The 14,280-nt window shown below is 41.5% G+C and overlaps 1 protein-coding gene across 3 annotated transcripts in view; it reads left to right on the forward strand.

Annotated features, from left to right (window-relative positions):
• The first annotated feature begins 3,444 nt into the window (after window positions 1-3,444).
• Window positions 3,445-14,280, forward strand: part of CNOT6 (CCR4-NOT transcription complex subunit 6) — a 70,936-nt gene continuing 60,100 nt past the window's right edge. For all 3 annotated transcript variants that reach the window (XM_063086116.1, XM_063086117.1, XM_063086118.1), the window contains exon 1: window positions 3,445-3,611. The gene's annotated coding sequence lies outside the window, so the exon portion shown is untranslated. The remainder of the gene's footprint in view (window positions 3,612-14,280) is intronic.

The raw sequence follows: 14,280 nt of genomic DNA on the forward strand, positions 1-14,280 counted from the left end.
GGTTAGCCAGTAGGATATGCAAGTACTTCAATGGTCTGCAGACCAAAACCTCCCTTTAAAAACTAACCACTCTTCAGGGGAGTAGAAGTAGTGAGGGAAAGGCAGGCAGTGACAGAAGAGGTGTACTAGGACACAATCTGGATCCCTTTCCTGGTAACTGTACCCATACATGGGGAGAGGATTCTTATGACAGAATGCACACCGGGTCTCTGGGAGCAAACAGCTTGAGAGTATGCATCACTCCTCAGGAGTCAAATATACCTCCCCTAGGTCTGAAAAGAAGCTTCTGCCTCTCCCTTGGGGCCACCAAAGGCACCCAGACATGGACAAAGTCTTTGTTTATGTGTGTTTCCCCTCCTGGACCCCTCCCTGCAGTGGAGACATGAGACAAAGGTAAGGAGCCCCCCTTCTCCTAGAAGAGGAGGAAGACCATACAAGTGTCTGCCTGGCTGCACCCTTCATGGGGACCATTGGGCCCATCTTGGCTAATGTGTACCCCTATAAACCCTCGGCCTGGTTCATTCCATTTCCAGACTGAAATTACCATTATGCTGTACGACAAGGCCGTGAAACCGCAGGTTAGGACCCACTTGGATGCCACGTTTATCACTTGGTGCCACAAATATTTCATTCACTCACACATTCACACAGATGTTAGGGTACCTTTCCCCTCCCCCAATCCTGACCTAAGTTACCCAGATGGACATCCAAGAACAGAGAGGGATCTCACGACAAGATCCCAAACCAGATGGACCTTATTACAAGGTCCCGCACAGATGCACCTCAGTATGAAGTCCTTTACCCAGATGGGCATCCCCAGACGGGACCTCAGAGGGACCCTTTTGGGAGGTGATCAAGCTCCCCTTCTGCCTAAAGGTGGGCCTGAACTGAACTATAGGATTGGAGGGGCCTACCTGTCTTGAAGGCCACAAAGGTCTGGCTGGTCCTTCCTTCTGTAGAGTCCGGCTGGACAGGCAGCCTTTTGGATTGGCAAGGTCCTGTTTTTCGAGGTCCTGACAAACTGACCGGGCAGCACCTCCTCAGTCCTCATGGCCCAGCCAATCCTCCAGGCAGTCCTGCCCAGGCCAGCAGCTCAAGGGGCTGGTCTGTTTGCTTCCCAGCCAACACACCAGAAAATGTTATGGAACAGACACGGCAAAGAAGCTCTAGACATTTGGGGGGGGTGAAGAGTCAGAAAGTTTATTATGCTAGTCGGACCCAGGCAAACTCACGTTGTGAAATCCTGGGACCTTGCGCTGAATCTTACAAGGCTTTTTATAGGCAGGTTAAGTGGGCTCTTTAAGTTTCAGTTTCTCTGAATTCACGTGACTTGAGCAAGCAGCTGATTATTAACTGGGCTGACTTCTGGGGGCTCTGGTAGATAAGCACAGTTAGCCACAGAGGTGCTGCATAAGTACAAAATAATTTTTAATCTTCAGTTTTTCCAACAGCATGAGAGACCCCAAGTGAAACCGGTGGAAATGTCTAACTGAGCATCAGAATCATGAGATATAATAAAATTATCACTTTATGCTATCAAGTTTTTTGTTATGCAACTACACCCTACCCCTCCTACAAACAGTGTACCAATCACCAAAAAGTAGCTCCCTCTGGGCAAATTGCAAAAAGTACCCCCTTCTCCAGGTTGGAGCACAGATTTCTAGGGCACAGTGCTCACATGAGAAGGAGAGGCCCAGCTGGATGTCTGCCCCGCTGGCCCCTCAGCCTGTTACACTTCATAAAGCACAGGGGCTGCACAACTCTAGCAGCCTGGGGGTTGGGGGTTGTGGAGGGATGCCTAAAAGCAGCCAGTTAGTCTGTACTTGTTTTTATTAACCCCTTACACTTGCAGGGCTTTTGCATTGCTCTGCCTTTGTCCAGTGTCCTTTGGCATTAGATGTCTGGGCTGTCACTGCTGTCTTGGCAAATGGTAGGCAATGACCATCTTAAAGAGAGGGGAAAGCACAGAACTCTTGCCCTGAATAGAACATCTTGATCTTTGAACAGCTTTCATGACTCTTCCCCTGCCCCAGGCAATAGCCACCCATTTCCCACATCCTCCAGTTCAAGAAAACCTTCCTCAAGGGTGTAGGGTCTCAATTTGTTACTATTGTTAGTTCCTGGAACCCCTTTCATTCTCATTTCCTCAAGGTTGATTTTCCAGGAAGGGACCAGTAGCCCATCCTAGTTTGCCACGGAGGTAGGGGGCAGCTATTTTTTTTCTCTTCATGCCATATCCTTCAGCATACATCTTCAACGGATTTTAAGTCAGTTGGGTGTTACTCTTGCCCCTAGACTGCAAGCCTACTCAAGGCAAGGTGGGGTCTGGTTGATTCATTTCTGTACCCTAAGCACCAGCCAACTGATGTTTCCTGATGCAAGCATCATGAGTCAGCCTTTCTCTGCTCACCTTCAATCACCACAGCTTGCCCTGAATAGAACATCTTGATCTTTGAGTGCAGCTGTGGTCAGTTACTCAGTTAGCCACCACCAAAACTGTCCATTAATTTACTGAATTGAATTACCATCAGCGGGCCAGCCCGTGGCTCACTCGGGAGAGTGTGGTGCTGATAACACCAAGGCCACGGGTTCGGATCCTATATAGGGATGGCCGGTTAGCTCACTGGCTGAGCGTGGTGCAGACAACACCAAGTTAAGGGTTGAGATCCCCTTACCAGTCATCTTTAAAAAAAAAAAAAAAATTACCATCAGTGGACTAAAATGGGCCAGTAGTTAATTTTTTTCTGCATAATTGAGGTGGGAAAAATTATGTGACCGTTCATGACTGAATGCCTTGTCTTTAGGGAGATTAAGATACTAGCTAAGGTCAAAAATCAGAGCTAGTCTGTTACCACGTGATTGACAGAAGGCCTAAGGTAAACGAAGAGAAGAAACGATGGAGAGAATGATTAAGAAAAAAGAGAAGAGATAAAAGTGAACAACCCGTCACGAAAAAAAAGCTAGATGAAAGACTGAGGAGCGTTAGGAAGAGAAAATAGAAGCGTTGGGGCAGGAAAGGAACAAGGAGAGCGGGAGGAGTGGGAGGGCGGGCAGGCCCCGGAGCGCTTCGGGCCGGCCCAACGCTCTCCAGTGCGGGGGAGAGAGGGCGGGGCCTGAGGCAACGGGGAACAACCCCCCCGCCGGACACCGGATGGTCGCATCCGGCGGCGGCGGCCAATGGGCGGCCAGGATGTTCGAGTGGCGGCGGCGGTCGGGGCGCTCGCTGGCTGGGGGACGGCGGTCGTCGCCATGATGCTTGTTTGCTTTCAATGAAAACGAGGGGGGCGCGGAGGAGGAGGCGTCGTCGTCGGTGGCGGCGGCGTCGGCGGCGCGGAGGGGAAGGCGGTGGTGGGCGCAGCGAGGGGGGCGCGGCCGGGGGCCGAGAGGGCGGGAGGGCATAGTGGCGGCCCGTCGGGGCTGCTGAGGCGGGCGGCTGAAGAGGTGGCGCTCGGACGGGGAACAAAGAGCGGCGGCTGAGGAAGCGGAGGAACGGCGGCGGCGCTGCAGCGGCGGGCGGGACTGGTATGGTGGTTCCACAGGTCAGACCCCGCTGCACTCACTGGGAGGAGGAGGCGGCGGCAACGGCGGGGGAAAGCGGCGCACCCCGAGAGGTGAGCGCGACGGGACCGAGGCCAGGCCGGAGCACTGCTCCCGCACTGGCCGCACACGAACTCCCAGTCGGTCGTGTTCCCGGGATCCGGAACGCGCCGGGCTCCGTCGCAGGCAACTTTTTTTTTGTGGTGGCGGCCCCGCTGCTTGGCTGAGCTGGCAGCTGTCGGGGGCCCCACTGGACGCGCAGCGGTCGCGGTCCCGCCCACTCCCTGGGCCGCGCCCCCACGCCGAGTCCGGGGGCTGGGGGCGTTGATTGACGGCGGGGGTGGTGGCGCGTAGAGGGGCTGGCGCCTCAGCTCTCGGACCTGAAGGACATGAGTCGGTGTCCCGGGATTCGAGGCCAGGCTGGGTGGCAACTTTTGAGGAGTGGTTCTGTGGGATTGTGCGCTGTGGAGTGTGGCACTTCGCACTCCGTGACCGCAGTTACCTCCAAGCGGGAAACCAACTGTTTACCCCCTCCCTGCAAATATATTTAAAATTAAGTTTGACGCGGGTGGGGGTGGGGGACGGCTGGATTACACGGTTAAAGAAGCATTTAGCACCAGATGAAGAGATTTATTTTATGGTAATTTGCTAAGGACTCGGAGGTAGTGCAAATTACTTGAAGCACTTTTCTCCAGTAATCCGAATCACTTATCTTCTTTTTATTTTTCGACACCAGTCAGTTATTTTCTTTGGAAACTTCTTTCCTTTGACTCTTCCTTTACCTTCCCCGAAGAGCGTGCTAACCCACATCTGTAACCTTTTTCTCTTTAACTGTTATTGCAAATGACAACAATCTGAATGGTCATCGTGGAATTTGTTGTTACTGTGTTAAACTGAGGATCTTTAATCTGCCAGAATTTGAGTTCCTATACTTACCTGTTTTCCAGATGGATAGTCTCATTATTGCTTGTGCTGAATCTTCTTGCCTACTTGTGTCTGGGAATTAACATTGGAGAGGAAGAGAGTGAATACGAATAAGTGAAAAATAAAATGGTGTGTAATAGCACTTTGTACTTTTTGCAATACACTGGAATTTACCACTTCAAAATAGTTTTGTAGTCTGTAGGAGATGATGTGGCTATTGATCAAAAAGTTTTGAAGACTTTTTTTTGTAATTGCTGTTAAGACAGTTATCACAGTCTGTAGGATGTGATGACTTTTAGAATAAAATTTAGAGTAGAAATTACTTAGTATATTTAGACCAGTGATCTACTTCAGCCATTTTGCTTTAAACAAAATATTTGAACAGCTGCTGATGAGGAAACTGAGACCTAGAAAGGTTAAAAGTGACTTGCTCAAGACACTACTGTTCTGAGGGAAAAGACCAGGTTTTGTGTGCATGTGAGAGTGCATCAGAGTATGATGTAATTGCTAGAGGTTTTGTTGTTTTGGGAGGGTAGGGGGTGTTTTAATGGATAGAAGTTATTTAAGGTAGTTGAATTTGGTCAGTTCTCAGTAGGTGAAGAAGATGCTTAATGAAATGACCCAAAAAGAGAATGTGATAAGAGACATAAATTTTCTTGGGAGACTGAAGATTTCTCTTTGAAAGTTGAACCTTGCAGCTGAACAAGCTCCTTTTGAATGCCTATTCCATTTTTAGGTGTTTTCAGGTTTCCTAAATCTTGTTGGCAAAGTGAAACTCCAATTACTGGGAAATTTCAGACTGTTTTCTTTTGAACAAGCGTGAGGTTGGTTTACAGAACTTGGTACTGGCTACAAGTACAGGCATTGTAGGAATTTGCCCACTGTACCTGTAGTTTATAAATATGCATTTTGGTTAATGCTTAGATATCCCACTAAACCATATTAGCCTCCTTATGTTCTTTAAAGCATAAGCCTTTTTAAAAAATTATTATTACAGTGTAAAAAAAAAAAGGATAAGGCACACTGGAATAAGTAGTTAAGGCTGCTCTCAATTGTAGTCTTTGGTGAGGGGTCAGTAGCTATTATTTTTGTAATGCATTCCCATATCCAAGGGCCACTGGTTGAGAAGCTCTGCTTCAAAGCATTTATCACTTTGGAAAAGTCTAAATAGGTTCAGCTGAGAACATATATTTTACTGGAGAAAAGATTTGGGTTTGTAGGTATGCAATGGCCATATATACTTTTGTTGTGATTGGAACTTAATGTATTATCGAGAAAAGAAAGTTCCAATTTTAATCTTCAAATTCCCTAGCTTCTACAAAATCTTTTACTGATGCACTTTTTTCTTTAACTTCATCCACTACTCACTTTAGGAAGGTAGCCATCTTACAACAAAGTGTGATTAGTAAAACACCATGTATGTGAAATTCAGAAATGCTGAATAAATTAAAATGTAAAAATACTGTATGCATAGCCTGTGTTCATTCGAGCACAGTGGAATGCACCATATTTTGGTATTTGAACAACTAATTAAAGAGAAGGAGGGTTGTTTGGATTCAAGGTAGGGACTTACCTTTGTTCGTAACTTTACCCTTCTCTGGGCTTTACCTCTCCCTTATCCATTTATATTTACTTGATAACTTAAGTTACTGTCAAGGAATAGCATATGCTGGCCACAGTGTTGGACACTGAGAATTCAAAGATGGGTAGTACTCAGTTTCTTCCTTCGTAGTGTATAGGGTTAATAGGTACACAAAGTGTTGTGGGAGAATAGGAGAGGGAATGAATGATTAAACTTGTGAAGGGTATAGGAGCAGTTTATGGAAAGTAACACTGAATAGGAGTTTGCCAAACTGGGGAGAGGGTATCATTTCAAATAGAAGGAACAGTGGGTGTGTTGAGTTGCCAAGTGTTGGGGTAAGGCCAGTGGTAAGGTGTTACTGGAACAGTGGGAGTGACTTGAGATGAGCCTGAGAAGGGGTGTCGGGTCTAGATTTTAATGGACTGTGCTTGCTAAGCTAAAAGTGAAGTTTATACATATTTTATTCTATAGCAAAGGAGGGAGCCAAAATATTTTTATTAGGGGAGCAAGGTGATTTAGAGATCACTTGGCGTCAGTGTGGAGAATAGAGTGGAGGCCCTACATGTGCAAATCAAGTCACATTTGAGACAACATGGAGCTAGTGACTCTAAATCTATGTTTAACTTGGATGTGTTGTCTCATATCTGTAATCCCATTTGTAGTGGGCTTGAGGGCTCTGCTCTGTTGCTCTGTAATACAGGGTCATTTAAAATCAAAATGTCAGTTAAAGGTTCAGATCCCTGCACCAGACAGCTGCCAATAAATAAATAAAGTAAAAATGTCAATAAGTTTTGGCAGAGGTTAAAAGCAGTCAAAACAATGAAAGCCATAAAATGGTACACATGAAAGTTCAGATGTTGAGAACTTGTCTTCTGAGTTAGCTTAAGATTATAGAGCTTAAGCTGGAAAAATCAATACTGTGCTCACCAGAAGTAAAAGTCACCAAATTTAAAGGTTATGGGTATCCTCATGGATGAGCTGTTAGGATATGGGCTGTATAAACTTTGAGAAATTTGGGGGGAAGGCAGTTTTCTCTCCAGTAAATTATTGGAATTGGAATATTGAAACTTAAGAGTAAGAACTCCTCATACAGTTGTTAATGTATATAGTTAGTTCCGCTGTACAGCAACATATAGGTTCCTAAAAATCACCACACTATGCAGAATCGAACAGTTTAGAAACTACAGGTCTTATGGAAAAATGGGATTGGGGTACAACACTCAGCTTTGTCAGTAATACATTAAAAGAAAAGAAACCTTATCTTGGCTATTGTAAATGGAGTTGCAATGAACACGAGAGTGCAGGTATCCCTTTGACATGATGTTTCCATTCCTTTGGGTATATACCCAGAAGTGGAATTGCTGGATCATATAGTAGTTCAATCTGTAGTTTGTGAAACTTCCATACTGTTTTCCATAATGGCTGTACTAACTTACAGCCCTACCAACAATGTAGAAGAGTTCTCTTTTCTCCACATCCTTGCTAGCATTTGCTATTCTCAGTCTTCTTGATAATAGCCAGTCTAACTGGGGTGAGATATCTCAATGTGGTTTTGATTTGTATTTTACCTGATTATTAGTGATGTTGAGCAATTTTTCATGTACCTGTTGGCCATTTGTATGTCTTCCTTTGCAAAATATTCATCTCCTTTGCTCGTTTCTTAATTGGATTTTATTTTATTTATTTATTTTTTTACTGTGAAGTTGTTTGGGTTCCTTGTATATCCTGGATATTCATGCTTTGTCAGATATATAGTTTGCAGATATTTTCTTCCATTCTCTATGTTGTCTTTTCACTCTGTTGATTGGTTCCTTTGTTGTTCAGAAGCTTTTTAGTTTGATACAATCTCATTTGTTTATTTTTTATTTTGTTGCCTTTGCTTTTGAGGTTTTATTCATAAAGTCTTTGCCCAGTCCTACATCCTGAAGTGTTTCCCCTATGTTTTCTTCTAGGAGTTTTATAGTTTCAGCTCTTACACTTAAGTCTTTAATCCATTTTGTGTTGATTTTGGTGTATGGTGGGAGTTATGGATCTAGTTTCATTCTTCTACACCTGGATATCCATTTTTCCCAGTATCATTTACTGAACCAACCTAAATGTCCATCGATGGACAACTGGATAAGAAAAATGTGGTGTATATACACACAGTGGACTACTACTCAGCCATGAAAAGGAATGAGAATCTGCCATTTGCAACAATATGGATTAGCTTGGAGAAAATTATGTTAAGTGAAATAAGCCAGGCATAGGAAGAGAAATACCGCATGTCCTCACTCGTGAGTGGGAGCTAAGAAAGCAAGCAAGTAAGACCAGGGGAAATTTTGAACTTTTCGGAGGAGAGAACAGGCCTATAGTTACTAGAGGTGGGAAGGGGGAAGAGAGATTAGGGAGTAATTGGGTAAGGGACACAAAGAATAATTATGATTTGTAATGATGAGCATGCTAATATTATTAATTTGTTCATCAAGTACTGTAACAAATACTGATAGTCAACTCTGTACCCAATGAATTTGTATAATCATATTTCAATTAAAAAAATTTAAAAAGGGAACCTGATAAAAATGGTAGCACAGTTTTACACGTGTTAAATGGTTTAGAAATACATAAATACTGCAATAAATATGGCACTTTACCCTGAAAAAGACCTGGTTTGCTTGTGAAAATGGATATTAGTAGGGTTGCTGCTTGTGACTTACTGTGAAGTGGTGGAAGGAGTGTTACCTGAAATCAAATGGAAAGTTGTAACACCAGAAGTGAATGGGTGTGGCTCTTAACACACATGGTGAATTGGCCTAGTTGATAGGTGTTTGAAGTGTGTGTGTTTTGTGTATTTCTATACAGCTCAGTTCAGTTGGCTGCAGTTTTCCACCTTCATCTAGTGTTTTTCTCAGACAAAATAGCACATAAGCAAATGGGAAATTTGTTTATACTCATGTTGTTCCCTAATATATCATGTTGGAACAAATTCACATTTTCAAAACAAGTGTTACAGCAGAGCTGACTATATTTGAATATAGCATTTTAAAATAACACTAAAATTCAGTTCCAAAAATATTTGAACAACCTATGTGGCAGGCACTGTGTATAGACTTGCTATCCTAGTGGAGTTTATGGTCTTTTGTCCGTAGGGAGTTTATAGTGATGTAGAGAGAAAGACAAAAGAACCAATAAAGCACTCATTGGCTTATGCAGTAATTAAGAATATATGAAGCATTTGAGGCATGCTAAGGAAGGAGAAACAATCATCTCTGAGGTCTTTAAGCTGAATTTTGAAGGATGAGTAGAGATTTGTCAGGCTGAGTAGGACATTTCAGGGAGAAGGAACAGCATGTCTAAAGTCAAGTTATGTACAACTTGGGCTATGAAGCATAGGATGCAGGGATGAGAGGGATAAGAAGAGTTGTCAGAAACAGCTTGTGGGTAGGCTTTTTCTTACGGTGTTGGGACTTCTACTTGTGTATGATGGGGGTCCGTTGAGACTTTAAGTGAATAGGGTTGGGGAGATGGTATGGGTGACATACTTTTTCAGCAGGCACATAGTAAAAATGTGGAGGCTGAATTGAAGGGGTCAAGATACTGGAGTTGGAGAGTTCATTTAAGTCCTTGTGAGAGATCAAGTACATCAGCATAGAGGATAGAAAAGCATATGATAGCTAGTTGTGATACCTTTCAGAGTTATGAAAAATAGGAGAGTTGAGTATGATTCAGATGTTGTTTAGCTTGGGGAACTGTTGGTATGATTTTAACTTGGAACTAGAGGAAGAAGAGTAGATTTGAGCAATGAAAGTGGAACAGTTTGATTTTTGATTCTGATGTACCTCTTTGGATGTTTAAGTGGATATGTCTAGTATGTAGGGGGATTCAGTGGATTTGGTCACTATATAGTTGACACTGGAAGTTAGGAGATCACTCAGGAAGAGTGTATGAACAAGTGTTTTTCACCTTTTTTGGGAGAGGTAAGGTTCTCATTTGAGAATCAGTTGAGATTTATGGACACTGCTGAAGAGAATGAAAGTATGCACATACACAAGTGTGAAACTTACTCATGGACCATAGATTAATGTAGAATAGGAAGAGGAGAGAATCGAGGGAACCCTAAGGAACAGCCAACATTCCATTTTGGGCAAGATCAAAGTAAAGTGGTTAGGGAGGTAGGAGAACAGGTGATAGCAACATTACAGATGCTAGGGAGAGGTGAGAGCTCCAAGAAAAAGGGAGTTTTCAATGGTGATAAATGGTGCCCAGGTTTAGGGTAGGATGAGGTCTGAAAATGGGTAAATAGGATTTGGGGGGTAGATGAATATAAGCAGAGCAAATTTTTATAGGACCAGGGACGTAGGAGTCAGATTGAAGATTGGCTGGAGAGCAAATGGGAAGTTAAGATGAAGAAGGTTATAGACCACTGTTTGGAAAAATTCAAACTAGAAGAGAAAGAAAGAAGGTAATAAAGAGGAGACAGGGTTGAGAGAAAGTAGGCACCTATGATAGTTGCCAGCTTTCTGTTTCCTTAAGTACAAAACTTTAGAAATAAATTTCTAACATATTACATACATATATTTCAAACTTTTCTCTGATATATTGGCTTGAAATGATTTGAATTTTTATTTGGTCACATAAAATTGTTTGTGGAATTTTATGTTATTTTATAAACAGTAAAGAAAAAATTTTCCTCATTGGAGGTAGAGATTATCTGATATACAATCATATTATTACAACTTTCAGTCTTCAGTTATTAAGATTTGTTTTTTATATTCCCTGTGCTAGGTTTGTACTTATCCTGTGCTCCATAGCACAAAGTTCAGATAAATATTTGATGCAGTTTTAAATGTAGAAAAGTAGCAAGGAGGGAATCATTAGACATAGTTATTTTCTTTCAAAGTTATTTGCTACAAACATTTGAAGACTGAACAAAAATTAAGCAGTGGGTCTGTGTATCCAAAGAGAGTATTATGGGTGATTCTCTAGGTGCATTGGCTGTATATAGATTTTTACTAGGCATATTTTGAGTGTGGTCAGATAGATGCATTAGTAGTCCCTGCTAATTAAAGACCAAACAGAAGTGAAAACATGATTTACTAAAATTAAATCAGGGCCAGCCCATGGCTCACTCGGGAGAGTGTGGTGCTGATAACACCAAGGCCACGGGTTCGGATCCCATATAGGGATGACTTGGTGCTGACAACAGTTAAGATCCCCTTACCGGTCATCTTTAAAAAAAAAAAAAAATTAATTAATTAATTAAATTAAATTAAATTAAATCAAAAATTATTTGTACTCAGCTTTTTGGGAGGCAAAATTTTTTCTTCCATAAGATTGTATCTAGTTACAAGTAAACACTGCAGCATCATAAAGCAATGTCTGATGAAGCTAACTGCCATGAAGTATTTATTGAGTGCTGATGATGTGATGGGTACTGTGCTTTTATGTACGTTATCTCAATTAATCCTCACACCAAAATATGAGGTAGATATCACCATATAAGTGAGGAAACTTAAACTTTAAAGATGAATGTAAACACAGTGTTACAGAGCCAAGACTTGATATAGGTCTGTCTGACTCTAGTTTGTATTCTTATTGACACTGCTCCAATCCTCCCTCTTTCCTCTTAACACACACTCATGATGGTATGGCTTGGAATGGACCTTTGATGTAGATTTGATTATATAGAGAGACCCAATTGTTGCCCTAGATTTTTAACCCCTTACACTAGTAACTGATCATGTTGACATAGTAGAGCTAATTGGCAGAATTTTTCTTAATATTTATGATTCTCTTTTTGGTTATGGTTCAGAAGCCTCATTAGAGTCCACATAAGAATACTCTTCATGTTGGTCAAAAATCCAGTTTTAAAGCATTTCACTATTTTGGAAAAGGTAGTCACTTAATACATCTGCAGTCAGAAAGCAGTGGATAGCAGAACTCCATTTGAACACAGGTGCTTTAGATTTCTGTTCAGATTTTCTGAAACATCGGTGGCTTTAGAGTAAGATTCTAGTGTTGTTAAAGTCTTCTTGATGCTTTGTAAGGTCATCATTTCATGAATAAGTTTCTTTTTTAGTTTAGGGGGAAAAAAGCTAGTGGATCAAAACTGATTGCTAGTGTATTAGAACCTCCCAAATGATTGTATGCATGAATAGCAGCTAGAATAAATATTGACTGCATCAAAAGGCCAAATTTCCCGCTGGATATTGGTAACTAGAATATTATGATTCATTGTAAGAGAAGGGGAAGTGAACAGAATTTGAAAACTCTGGCAAGTGGTAAGAGAGGGAAATTAAAAAGGTTTATGTTGGTAGCTGTCATTTGGTGCTGAAGCTATCAACTAGATGGCTGTTGCTTGTCTCATAAGGAAACAGATTAGGATTGATGGCCTCCCTCTACTTACCTTTTTAATCTTGGTGAGATTTTACCACACAAGTTATGGTTTTAACTTAGTACCCTGCATATTAGTGGGCAGATGTTAAATAGATTTGCAAAAATGTAGACAATGTTTCTCTTCTCACTAAATTTTACTTTGTTATTTTAGTTACTTTTCATAAAAATGTCATTTGTTAACATATGCTAGGTTTTTTTTTTTTTTTGAGTTCATAAATATTTTAAAATTTCTCAGTTCTAATTTGATTGGTTACTAATAGCTGTAACCCACGTAAACAAAAGCTCTTTGAGGTATTGGTTAATTTTTAAGAGTATGTAAAAGGGTCCTGAGATGATAGTGTTTGAGATATGCTGTCTTAGTATACTAGGGAGGGTTTGTGAGCAGAGAGTACAGGTGAGGTTAACTTGGGAAAGATGGTACATCTGAAATGTAAACTAGGGGCTCATGGTCTCAGCAATGTAATATTTGGAAAATAAACATGAGATCTTGGTCTTGTCAGCGATAGAATTCTAGCGTATGGGACATAGTGATAGAATAGAAAGAAAAGGGCTTTGGAGCTAGATTGTCCCAAGTTTGAATCCCAGCTCTAGTACTTACTAAGAGTGTGCGACCGTGGGCAAATTATTTACTCTGGGTCTCAGTTAACTATGTATAAAATGAGAATAGCATCTACCTCATGGGTTGCCGTTAGAGTTAAGTTGAGACAATACAGGTAAATTATTGCATAGTAGTTGAAAGCACAGACTTGCGTCAGACTTGGGTTAAAATAACAGTTGTGCCACTTAGTATTTCTGTGACCTCAGTCAAGTTCCTTATTCTCTGGACCTTCCTTTCTTTATATTAGGAAAATAATAGTCTCTGCTTACAAGAGTATTGAGGGTTAAATGAGATAATGTATGTAAAGTGTCTGATAGGCCTGACAGGTAGTGAGTGCTCAAAAAAATGTTACTATTATATCCCTAGTGCATTGCATGGCAGATGATAGTTGCTGAACACATTTTTGTCATTACTCCCATCTGTTTGATGTTTGCTCTTATTTTATCATAGCATGTCACTAAGATTAAGTTTACACAGTTTAACCTTTAAGTTTGTCCTCTTGTTTCTTATCTCAGTCTATCCTGGAACCAGTATTCTCAGTTCCATTGGATACTAAGGTCTTTTCTGTTTGATTTCTCTAGATTTTGCCTTCAAGATTAGAAGCCTAGGTATTAGTTTTTCTCATCCCTGGTAAGACGGGCACTGCTTCTGCTACTTCTTTTGGCAGTCTTACAGAATGTTTGCTTTTTTATCATCATAGCTTCTCCCCTTGAATTCATGTAAATATTCACTGAGTACTTACAATGTGCCAGGCTCTGGAGATATAAAAACATTTAAAATATAATTGCAGGGAACCTATATTACAGTGGATGAATGGAATATGTTAAAAAAAAGTTAAAGTCAAGTTAATGCGTACAATAGTAGACATATTTTCAAGGTTCAGAATAGCTCAGAGCAGGGATCAGTAAACTCCTGTGTTTGGGAGGGATAGGGAAGAATGTTATAATGGCTTTTTTGAAGTTGTATTTTTGAGTTGGCATTTGAAGGGTGACTAGGGACCTTTCAGTATCTGGGGCGTTTAAGGTGGAAGCAATAGCATATGCTAAGGCATAGATTTTGTGAGAGGTGAGTGAGAATCGGGGAAACCTACGATGAGACTAGAGAGGCACACAGTGGACAGGTGTTATTACACCTTATTTGTTTTGTAAGTGAGCCTGGGTTTCCTGTGTTTAGTTAGTTCAACATATTTGAGCCTCTTGTATTAGGTGCAGTGCCAGATTCCAAAGATATTAAGATGAACGAGATATAGTTTTAGGACCATGAG

This window comes from Cynocephalus volans, chromosome 2 (genome assembly GCF_027409185.1).
Source record: "Cynocephalus volans isolate mCynVol1 chromosome 2, mCynVol1.pri, whole genome shotgun sequence".
Classification (NCBI taxonomy): Eukaryota; Metazoa; Chordata; class Mammalia; order Dermoptera; family Cynocephalidae; genus Cynocephalus; species Cynocephalus volans.